Source organism: Porites lutea, chromosome 4 (assembly GCF_958299795.1).
Source record: "Porites lutea chromosome 4, jaPorLute2.1, whole genome shotgun sequence".
Lineage (NCBI taxonomy): Eukaryota > Metazoa > Cnidaria > Anthozoa > Scleractinia > Poritidae > Porites > Porites lutea.
The window spans coordinates 50,522,403-50,535,139 of NC_133204.1; positions in this window are offsets into that span (position 1 = coordinate 50,522,403).

Below are 12,737 nucleotides of genomic sequence, written 5' to 3' on the forward strand. Positions count from 1 at the left end.
CCTGGATATCTTCTTCAACTATTTCAATGTCATTAAAGGTGTTTTCTGCTTTTCCGGGACGCGCCCAACCCAAAATTTCTACCTGGTTTAGTAAGCCCAATCAAAGTTTGATTTAAAAGGTTACAAAAAAAAGGTTCGGATTAAACATGAACATTTTTTTATGTTTGCGCGCTTAAAAACTCTCTAAAAAAAATCTGCACGATATTTTTAAGATATTATGCCACTAATCAAATGTAATTAAAGGTTCTTTGGGCGTTTCTTGGATGCCGGTAGCCCAAAATTTAAACTTAGCGAAATAAGCTTAAAAAAAGATGTTAAGAAAATGTTACCAAAAGTGTGTAGGATTAATCATAAAAATACCTTATTTGCGCACTTCGAAACTGTCTAAAGACTGGCTTGACGACATCCTGGATATCTTCTTCAACTATTTCAATGTCATTAAAGGTGTTTTCTGCTTTTCCGGGACGCGCCCAACCCAAAATTTCTACCTGGTTTAGTAAGCCCAATCAAAGTTTGATTTAAAAGGTTACAAAAAAAAGGTTCGGATTAAACATGAACATTTTTTTATGTTTGCGCGCTTAAAAACTCTCTAAAAAAAATCTGCACCATATTTTTAAGATATTATGCCACTAATCAAATGTAATTAAAGGTTCTTTGGGCGTTTCTTGGATGCCGGTAGCCCAAAATTTAAACTTAGCGAAATAAGCTTAAAAAAAGATGTTAAGAAAATGTTACCAAAAGTGTGTAGGATTAATCATAAAAATACCTTATTTGCGCACTTCGAAACTGTCTAAAGACTGGCTTGACGACATCCTGGATATCTTCTTCAACTATTTCAATGTCATTAAAGGTGTTTTCTGCTTTTCCGGGACGCGCCCAACCCAAAATTTCTACCTGGTTTAGTAAGCCCAATCAAAGTTTGATTTAAAAGGTTACAAAAAAAAGGTTCGGATTAAACATGAACATTTTTTTATGTTTGCGCGCTTAAAAACTCTCTAAAAAAAATCTGCACCATATTTTTAAGATATTATGCCACTAATCAAATGTAATTAAAGGTTCTTTGGGCGTTTCTTGGATGCGGGTAGCCCAAAATTTAAACTTAGCGAAATAAGCTTAAAAAAAGATGTTAAGAAAATGTTACCAAAAGTGTGTAGGATTAATCATAAAAATACCTTATTTGCGCACTTCGAAACTGTCTAAAGACTGGCTTGACGACATCCTGGATATCTTCTTTAACTATTTCAATGTCATTAAATGTGTTTTCTGCTTTTCCGGGACGCGCCCAACCCAAAATTTCTACCTGGTTTAGTAAGCCCAATCAAAGTTTGATTTAAAAGGTTACAAAAAAAAGGTTCGGATTAAACATGAACATTTTTTTACGTTTGCGCGCTTAAAAACTCTCTAAAACAATTCTGGACGATATTTTTAAGATATTATGCCACTAATCAAATGTAATTAAAGGTCCTTTGGGCGTTTCTTGGATGCGGGTAGCCCAAAATTTAAACTTAGCGAAATAAGCTTAAAAAAAGATGTTAAGAAAATGTTACCAAAAGTGTGTAGGATTAATCATAAAAATACCTTATTTGCGCACTTCGAAACTGTCTAAAGACTGGCTTGACGACATCCTGGATATCTTCTTTAACTATTTCAATGTCATTAAATGTGTTTTCTGCTTTTCCGGGACGCGCCCAACCCAAAATTTCTACCTGGTTTAGTAAGCCCAATCAAAGTTTGATTTAAAAGGTTACAAAAAAAAGGTTCGGATTAAACATGAACATTTTTTTACGTTTGCGCGCTTAAAAACTCTCTAAAACAATTCTGGACGATATTTTTAAGATATTATGCCACTAATCAAATGTAATTAAAGGTCCTTTGGGCGTTTCTTGGATGCGGGTAGCCCAAAATTTAAACTTAGCGAAATAAGCTTAAAAAAAGATGTTAAGAAAATGTTACCAAAAGTGTGTAGGATTAATCATAAAAATACCTTATTTGCGCACTTCGAAACTGTCTAAAGACTGGCTTGACGACATCCTGGATATCTTCTTCAACTATTTCAATGTAATTAAAGGTGTTTTCTGCTTTTCCGGGACGCGCCCAACCCAAAATTTCTACCTGGTTTAGTAAGCCCAATCAAAGTTTAATTTAAAAGGTTACAAAAAAAAGGTTCGGATTAAACATGAACATTTTTTTATGTTTCCGTGCTTAAAAACTCTCTAAAAAAAATCAGGACGATATTTTTAAGATATTATGCCACTAATCAAATGTAATTAAAGGTTTTTTTTGGCGTCTCTTGGATGAGGGTAGCCCAAAATTTAAACTTTGCGAAATAAGCTTAAAAAAAGATGTTAAGAAAATGTTACCAAAAGTGTGTAGGATTAATCATAATAATACCTTATTTGCGCACTTCGAAACTGTCTAAAGACTGGCTTGACGACATCCTGGATATCTTTTTCAACTATTTCAATGTCATTAAAGGTGTTTTCTGCTTTTTCGGGACGCGCCCAACCCAAAATTTCTACCTGGTTTAGTAAGCCCAATCAAAGTTTGATTTAAAAGGTTACAAAAAAAAGGTTCGGATTAAACATGAACATTTTTTTATGTTTGCGCGCTTAAAAACTCTCTACAAAAAATCTGCACGATATTTTTAAGATATTATGCCACTAATCAAATGTAATTAAAGGTTCTTTGGGCGTTTCTTGGATGCGGGTAGCCCAAAATTTAAACTTCGCGAAATAAGCTTAAAAAAAGATGTTAAGAAAATGTTACCAAAAGTGTGTAGGATTAATCATAAAAATACCTTATTTGCGCACTTCAAAACTGTCTAAAGACTGGCTAGACGACATCCTGGATATCTTCTTCAACTATTTCAATGTCATTAAATGTGTTTTCTGCTTTTCCGGGACGCGCCCAACCCAAAATTTCTACCTGGTTTAATAAGCCCAATCAAAGTTTGATTTAAAAGGTTACAAAAAAAAGGTTCGGATTAAACATGAACATTTTTTTACGTTTGCGCGCTTAAAAACTCTCTAAAACAAATCTGGACGATATTTTTAAGATATTATGCCACTAATCAAATGTAATTAAAGGTTCTTTGGGCGTTTCTTGGATGCGGGTAGCCCAAAATTTAAACTTAGCGAAATAAGCTTAAAAAAAGATGTTAAGAAAATGTTACCAAAAGTGTGTAGGATTAATCATAAAAATACCTTATTTGCGCACTTCGAAACTCTCTAAAGACTGGCTTGACGACATCCTGGATATATTCTTCAACTATTTCAATGTAATTAAAGGTGTTTTCTGCTTTTCCGGGACGCGCCCAACCCAAAATTTCTACCTGGTTTAGTAAGCCCAATCAAAGTTTGATTTAAAAGGTTACAAAAAAAAGGTTCGGATTAAACATGAACATTTTTTTATGTTTGCGCGCTTAAAAACTCTCTACAAAAAATCTGCACGATATTTTTAAGATATTATGCCACTAATCAAATGTAATTAAAGGTTCTTTGGGCGTTTCTTAGATGCGGGTAGCCCAAAATTTAAACTGTGCGAAATAAGCTTAAAAAAAGATGTTAAGAAAATGTTACCAAAAGTGTGTAGGATTAATCATAAAAATACCTTATTTGCGCACTTCGAAACTGTCTAAAGACTGGCTTGACGACATCCTGGATATCTTCTTGAACTATTTCAATGTCATTAAAGATGCTTTCTGCTTTTCCGGGACGCGCCCAATCCAAAATTTCCACCTGGTTTAGTAAGCCCAATCAAAGTTTGATTTAAAAGGTTACAAAAAAAAGGTTCGGATTAAACATGAACATTTTTTTATGTTTGCGCGCTTAAAAACTCTCTAAAAAAAATCTGGACGATATTTTTAAGATATTATGCCACTAATCAAATGTAATTAAAGGTTCTTTGGGCGTTTCTTGGATGCGGGTAGCCCAAAATTTAAACTTAGCGAAATAAGCTTAAAAAAAGATGTTAAGAAAATGTTACCAAAAGTGTGTAGGATTAATCATAAAAATACCTTATTTCCGCACTTCGAAACTGTCTAAAGACTGGCTTGACGACATCCTGGATATCTTCTTCAACTATTTCAATGTTATTCAAGGTGTTTTCTGCTTTTCCGGGACGCGCCCAACCCAAAATTTCTACCTGGTTTAGTAAGCCCAATCAAAGTTTGATTTAAAAGGTTACAAAAAAAAGGTTCGGATTAAACATGAGCATTTTTTTATGTTTGCGCACTTAAAAACTCTCTAAAACAATTCTGCACGATATTTTTAAGATATTATGCCACTAATCAAATGTAATTAAAGGTTCTTTGGGCGTTTCTTGGATGCGGGTAGCCCAAAATTTAAACTTAGCGAAATAAGCTTAAAAAAAGATGTTAAGAAAATGTTACCAAAAGTGTGTAGGATTAATCATAAAAATACCTTATTTGCGCACTTCGAAACTGTCTAAAGACTGGCTTGACGACATCCTGGATATCTTCTTCAACTATTTCAATGTCATTAAAGGTGTTTTCTGCTTTTCCGGGACGCGCCCAACCCAAACTTTCTACCTGGTTTAGTAAGCCCAATCAAAGTTTGATTTAAAAGGTTACAAAAAAAAGGTTCGGATTAAACATGAACATTTTTTTATGTTTGCGCGCTTAAAAACTCTCTAAAAAAAATCTGCACGATATTTTTAAGATATTATGCCACTAATCAAATGTAATTAAAGGTTCTTTGGGCGTTTCTTGGATGCGGGTAGCCCAAAATTTAAACTTAGCGAAATAAGCTTAAAAAAAGATGTTAAGAAAATGTTACCAAAAGTGTGTAGGATTAATCATAAAAATACCTTATTTGCGCACTTCGAAACTGTCTAAAGATTGGCTTGACGACATCCTGGATATCTTCTTCAACTATTTCAATGTCATTAAAGATGGTTTCTGCTTTTCCGGGACACGCCCAACTCAAAATTTCTACCTGGTTTAGTAAGCCCAATCAAAGTTTGATTTAAAAGGTTAAAAAAAAAGGTTCGGATTAAACATGAACATTTTTTTATGTTTGCGCGCTTAAAAACTCTCTAAAAAAAATCTGCACGATATTTTTAAGATATTATGCCACTAATCAAATGTAATTAAAGGTTCTTTGGGCGTTTCTTGGATGCGGGTAGCCCAAAATTTAAACTTAGCGAAATAAGCTTAAAAAAAGATGTTAAGAAAATGTTACCAAAAGTGTGTAGGATTAATCATAAAAATACCTTATTTGCGCACTTCGAAACTGTCTAAAGACTGGCTTGACTACATCCTGGATTTCTTCTTCAACTATTTCAATGTCATTAAAGGTGTTTTCTGCTTTTCCGGGACGCGCCCAACCCAAAATTTCTACCTGGTTTAGTAAGCCCAATCAAAGTTTGATTTAAAAGGTTACAAAAAAAAGGTTCGGATTAAACATGAACATTTTTTTATGTTTGCGCGCTTAAAAACTCTCTACAAAAAATCTGAACGATATTTTTAAGATATTATGCCACTAATCAAATGTAATTAAAGGTTCTTTGGGCGTTTCTTGGATGCGGGTAGCCCAAAATTTAAACTTTGCGAAATAAGCTTAAAAAACGATGTTAAGTAAATGTTACCAAAAGTGTGTAGGATTAATCATAAAAATACCTTATTTGCGCACTTCGAAACTGTCTAAAGACTGGCTTGACGACATCCTGGATATCTTCTTCAACTATTTCAATGTCATTAAAGGTGTTTTCTGCTTTTCCGGGACGCGCCCAACTCAAAATTTCTACCTGGTTTAGTAAGCCCAATCAAAGTTTGATTTAAAAGGTTACAAAAAAAAGGTTTGGATTAAACATGAACATTTTTTTATGTTTGCGCGCTTAAAAACTCTCTAAAAAAAATCTGGACGATATTTTTAAGATATTATGCCACTAATCAAATGTAATTAAAGGTTCTTTGGGCGTTTCTTGGATGCGGGTAGCCCAAAACTTAAACTTAGCGATATAAGCTTAAAAAAAGATGTTAAGAAAATGTTACCAAAAGTGTGTAGGATTAATCATAAAAATACCTTACTTGCGCACTTTGAAACTGTCTAAAGACTGGCTTGACGACATCCTGGATATCTTCTTCAACTATTTCAATGTCATTAAAGGTGTTTTCTGCTTTTCCGGGACGCGCCCAACCCAAAATTTGTACCTGGTTTATTAAGCCCAATCAAAGTTTGATTTAAAAGGTTACAAAAAAAAGGTTTGCATTAAACATGAACATTTTTTTATGTTTGCGCGCTTAAAAACTCTCTAAGAAAAAATCTGCACGATATTTTTAAGATATTATGCCACTAATCAAATGTAATTAAAGGTTCTTTGGGCGTTTCTTGGATGCGGGTAGCCCAAAATTTAAACTTTGCGAAAAAAGCTTAAAAAAAGATGTTAAGAAAATGTTACCAAAAGTGTGTAGGATTAATCATAAAAATACCTTATTTGCTCACTTTGAAACTGTCTAAAGACTGGCTTGACGACATCCTGGATATCTTCTTCAACTATTTCAATGTCATTAAAGGTGTTTTCTGCTTTTCCGGGACGCGCCCAACCCAAAATTTCTACCTGGTTTAGTAAGCCCAATCAAAGTTTGATTTAAAAGGTTACAAAAAAAAGGTTTGGATTAAACATGAACATTTTTTAATGTTTGCGCGCTTAAAAACTCTCTAAAAAAAATCAGGACGATATTTTTAAGATATTATGCCACTAATCAAATGTAATTAAAGGTTCTTTGGGCGTTTCTTGGATGCGGGTAGCCCAAAATTTAAACTTAGCGAAATAAGCTTAAAAAAAGATGTTAAGAAAATGTTACCTAAAGTGTGTAGGATTAATCATAAAAATACCTTATTTGCGCACTTCGAAACTGGCTAAAGACTGGCTTGACGACATCCTGGATATCTTCTTCAACTATTTCAATGTCATTAAAGGTGTTTTCTGCTTTTCCGGGACGCGCCCAACCCAAAATTTCTACCTGGTTTAGTAAGCCCAATCAAAGTTTGATTTAAAAGGTTACAAAAAAAGGTTCGGATTAAACATGAACATTTTTTTATGTTTGCGCGCTTAAAAACTTTCTAAAAAAAATCTCGACCATATTTTTAAGATATTATGCCACTAATCAAATGTAATTAAAGGTTCTTTGGGCGTTTCTTGCATGCGGGTAGCCCAAAATTTAAACTTAGCGAAATAAGCTTAAAAAAAGATGTTAAGAAAATGTTAACAAAAGTGTGTAGGATTAATCATAAAAATACCTTATTTGCGCACTTCGAAACTGTCTAAAGACTGGCTTGACGACATCCTGGATATCTTCTTCAACTATTTCAATGTCATTAAAGGTGTTTTCTGCTTTTTCGGGACGCGCCCAACCCAAAATTTCTACCTGGTTTAGTAAGCCCAATCAAAGTTTAATATAAAAGGTTACAAAAAAAAAGGTTCGGATTAAACCTGAACATTTTTTTATGTTTGCGCGCTTAAAAACTCTCTAAAAAAAATCTGCACGATATTTTTAAGATATTATGCCACTAATCAAATGTAATTAAAGGTTCTTTGGGCGTTTCTTGCATGCGGGTAGCCCAAAATTTAAACTTAGCGAAATAAGCTTAAAAAAAGATGTTAAGAAAATGTTACCAAAAGTGTGTAGGATTAATCATAAAAATACCTTATTTGCGCACTTCGAAACTGTCTAAAGACTGGCTTGACGACATCCTGGATATCTTCTTCAACTATTTCAATGTCATTAAAGGTGTTTTCTGCTTTTCCGGGATGCGCCCAACCCAAAATTTCTACCTGGTTTAGTAAGCCCAATCAAAGTTTGATTTAAAAGGTTACAAAAAAAAGGTTCGGATTAAACATGAACATTTTTTTATGTTTGCGCGCTTAAAAACTCTCTAAAAAAAATCTGCACGATATTTTTAAGATATTATGCCACTAATCAAATGTAATTAAAGGTTCTTTGGGCGTTTCTTGGATGCGGGTAGCCCAAAATTTAAACTTAGCGAAATAAGCTTAAAAAAAGACGTTAAGAAAATGTTACCAAAAGTGTGTAGGATTAATCATAAAAATACCTTATTTGCGCACTTCGAAACTGTCTAAAGACTGGCTTGACGACATCCTGGATTTCTTCTTCAACTATTTCAATGTCATTATAGGGGTTTTTTTTTGCTTTTCCGGGACGCGCCTAACCCAAAATTTCTACCTGGTTTAGTAAGCCCAATCAAAGTTTGATTTAAAAGGTTACAAAAAAAAAGGTTCGGATTAAACATGAACATTTTTTTATGTTTGCGCGCTTAAAAACTCTCTTAAAAAAATCCGGACGATATTTTTAAGATATTATGCCACTAATCAAATGTAATTAAAGGTTCTTTGGGCGTTTCTTGGATGCGGGTAGCCCAAAATTTAAACTTAGCGAAATAAGCTTAAAAAAAGATGGTAAGAAAATGTTACCAAAAGTGTGTAGGATTAATCATAAAAATACCTTATTTGCTCACTTTGAAACTGTCTAAAGACTGGCTTGACGACATCCTGGATATATTCTTCAACTATTTCAATGTCGTTAAAGGTGTTTTCTGCTTTTCCGGGATGCGCCCAACCCAAAATTTCTACCTGGTTTAGTAAGCCCAATGAAAGTTTGATTTAAAAGGTTACAAAAAAAAGGTTCGGATTAAACATGAACATTTTTTTATGTTTGCGCGGTTAAAAACTGTCTAAAGGGTAATATAGGCCAGGAAAATATCTTTTACGATAATCTATGACAAAGAACGCTTTCATAGACTATAACAACAAAAAGTTTACAAAGTTGGAAAATTGATGTTTTTAAAATGGGGTTATCCCATGGTTTTCGTCCAAAAATGGCCATTTTTGAATCTTTTTTTTTAGGCAATATAGGCCAGGAAAATGTGTTTTACGACATTCTAGAACAAAAAAAAAGCCTTTCTAAGCTATAAAAACAAGAAGTTGAAAAAGTCGAAAAATTGACATTTTTCCAAAGGGGTTAACCGATGGCTTAGGTCCAAAAATGGCCATTTTTGAATCCTTTTTATTTTGGCAATATAGTCTAGGAAAATGTTTTGTTACGATATTCTAGGACAAAAAACATCTTTTTAGCCCATAGAAACAAGAAATTCAAAAAGTCGGAAAATTGACATTTTTCCTATCCCTAACCCTAACTCAAAAGATTTACCCTCAAAAGAGGAATTTTTTGTCAATTTCCACAAAAAAAAGCCTTAAAAAGATAAAATTTTAAAGCAATTTAAACCAAAAGAGAGAAAAATGTCAACGAGTCATCCAAAAGAAAGGATAAATTTAGCCAAAAAGCTTCCAAGAGTATATTTTGGTCCATTTGCAACAAAATAAAATCTCAACAACGGCAAAATTTTAAGCAATTCACCCTTGAAGGGTGAAAAATGAATACGAATCACCCTAAAAGAAACAAATAAAAGTTGAACTGTCACCCTAACCTCAACTTAAACCCTTAACCTAACCCTAACCGCAACCTCAACCCCAACCCCAACCCTAACCCTAACCCATACCCTAACACCAACTCTAACCCCAACCTCATCCCCAACCCCTACCCCAACCCGAAGCCTAACCCCAAACCCAACCCAAACCCCAACCCCAACCCTAACCCATACCCAAACCGCAACCTTAACCCCAACCCCAACCGTAACCCTAACCGTAACCCTAACCCCAACGCCAACCTCAACCCCAACCTCTAACCTAACCCTAACCCTAATCCCAAACTCAACACGAACCCCAAACCAAACCCTAACCCTAGGGTTAGGGTTAGGGTTAGGGTTAGGGTTAGGGTTAGGGTTAGGGTTAGGGTTAGGGTTAGGGTTAGGGAGAGGACCCATTCGGCCGAATTCATTCATTTTTTAAAGGAAACTAATGAACAATCTTTTTTTTCGCCATTATTTTGTACAGACATTTTAATTTGCCTTTGGGTGTGTTAGTCTGCGTGTGGCAGTTTCAAACTCCCTTTAGCATGTCGTTAGTATTAACTTTCTTTCTTTCTTTCTTTTTTTTTCTCTTTTGCAGCAAGATTGATTGATTCATGTACTAATTTTCAAGTATATAAAGACTGGTAAGGAGGCTTTTCTCAGATTGTCAACAGAACAGATTGCCAGCCGCGTGGAGAGGAGTCAATAATGCATGCTATAGTTTAGCTTATTTTTTAAGATTGATTGATTCATGTAATAATTTTCAAGTATATAACATTGCTATTTTGGGTGGAACTTTGATTGGCGAAATGGCTGTTCAGTTTGGCAATCTCAATGCAATAAGACGAGGAAAAGAATTGTTTTACTGTTTTTCCGAGGTCAAAAGCAAACTGTTTTTTAGTGTAGGGGAAGATCATTTATGTAATGCATTGAATTTTCTGCAAATAGATACTTTGGTCTGTACAGAAGACGAGAACCGCTTTTTCACCAGTCACCTTCCGCCTCAGAATGGTCCTTTTAGATTAATAAGTGAACAAAATTTATTACGCCTTCATAGTAGCTATAGATTTCTATCGCATTTCATGCAAACCTTTGGACCCCAAGTTCCTACTGTAACGGGCGGCCTTTCAACAGGTATTTCTCCGATAAAATCTCAAATACCTTGGACCTTTCAAAGTGAATTTGATAATACGCAAAATAACTGTTTAGACGATCAGCCAGGGCCTTCCTCCAAAAATGACGATCTTGAAAGCGATGGCAGACACCTTGTGAATGTGGGTAGTAAAACTGGTTATTCCGTAGAACCCCTCAGTGATGATGTACCACAAGAAGCCTCTGACTCCTCTTGCAATGAAAACAAAAAGGTTGCTTCTCTAAGTAGCGAGGAAATGTCACCCGAGCTCCTTTCAGACATCAACGAAATACGAAGGTTTTATTCTTCCGAACTCAATTATGACCGTGACGGCAGTGCGTTGCAAAATGTGACTATTGACAAGATGGTTGAAAGACTTTCTCGATTCATGTGGTATTTGAAAAACGTGAAAAAAGTCGATCCAAAATTTTCCTACTGTGCCGATGCGGAAATAGTACAACAATTCTCAAATTACATGATGGATTCGCGTTCTGTAAAGGCGGTTACTTGCAGTCGTTACATTTCCGCTTTCATTAACGTGTTGAAAGTACCATCAGTATCTAGTCAAATCAAAGATTTGACTGATTCAGTAGACAAAGTGAGGGCCATACAGAGACAGTTAGAACGCTTAGCACGACGAGATAAAGTAGATGATTTGGCAAAACAGCCTGTACTAGAGAAAGTGGTTTATAGTGAACTTTTAGAACTTTGCCGTGAATTAAAATGGGAAGTAAGCGAGAAAACTGGATTGGACCAGGCTAGAAGTTGCATGAACTTGTGTCTCTTGCTGCTTTACTGTTCAGCTAACCCCGGGCGAGTTAAGGAATACATCTCTTTGCGCATTTATGGCGGCCAAAACAGCGATGAGTGTAGGAATCAAAATTTTCTTTGCTTTAATCAAGACGGAACCGTCATCTTGTATGAAGATGCTTACAAAACAAGACTCACTTATGGACCGAACAGAACAGATCTAACACCATTAACTTTCCTAACTTACTATTTGAAGCTTTACTGCACTAAAATGAGAAACTTGCTTTTGGGGGGTAAGGAACATGATTTTTTGTTCGTCAATTTAAGAGGCGATCCCTTCACTCATGCTTCGTATACAAATTACGTGTCTTCGTTTTTCGAAAAATATTTTTCAATGAAATTAACCACGGTCGATTTAAGAAAAGCGGTCGTAAATCATTTTTTGACTTTGCCCGCAAGTAGCGATCCTGCGCTGAGAGAATCGTTTGCAACTTTAATGAAGCATTCCGTACGGACGCAAAAGCGGTTTTACGACGAACGTCCCTTGGCTCAGAAGAAAAGTAAGGCTCTAGATATATTAAGCGCGACGGTTTCTCGAAGCCTTGACGAAGACGGAGTATTGATCTTGAGCGATGAAGACGAGGAAGGAAACATTGAATATCTTCCCATACCTGGCGATTTCGCTGCTTTAGTAGCGTCGAATTCTACTGAAAAATGTCCCGAAGTGTTCATTGGCAAAGTTTTAAGATTATCGGAAGACCACAAAACAGCCTATCTAGCTGAGTATTCGGAGACTGAACCAACAAAATTTAAACTCAGTGCCGGTAAGAGTTTTAAAGAAGCTGTAAATGCATTGATTTATCCTATCGACCTCGTTTACTTGCATTCTAACGGAATCTACGAGCTAAGAACACCAAAAATTGACATACATCGCCAAGTTCATAAGCAGTAAATGTTTTACAATGAATAAATTGTATACTTTCTTGTGAGCGAAGTGTAAAGTACCTTTCTTGAATGTGGCAGATAATCTACCAAACAAGTTCATGGCTGAGATGACATATTACGGCGAAGACCAGCTGCTGTCACAAGTACTTAAAGAAATTGACCTCATCCCACAACTGTTCTTCGCGTTCATTGTCAGCAATGACAGAACAGTAATTTCCTTAAATTCCGAAAGCTATTCTCGTTCAATTTCATCTAATTATTTGTCCTTCGTTAGTGATTTTTTCTCCACTTTTCTCCGTAATAGCCTCCCGTTTCGTATATGTAGTGTTTGCTTAAAACCGCACGGCCAAAATCAACTTTGTCTGCCGAACAACTTCGATAGTGATTCTTTAGATTTACTTTTCGATATCTTGGAGTGGAAGGTATGCCGCTACCTATCTTTTTCAGAAAGTGACCTCGTA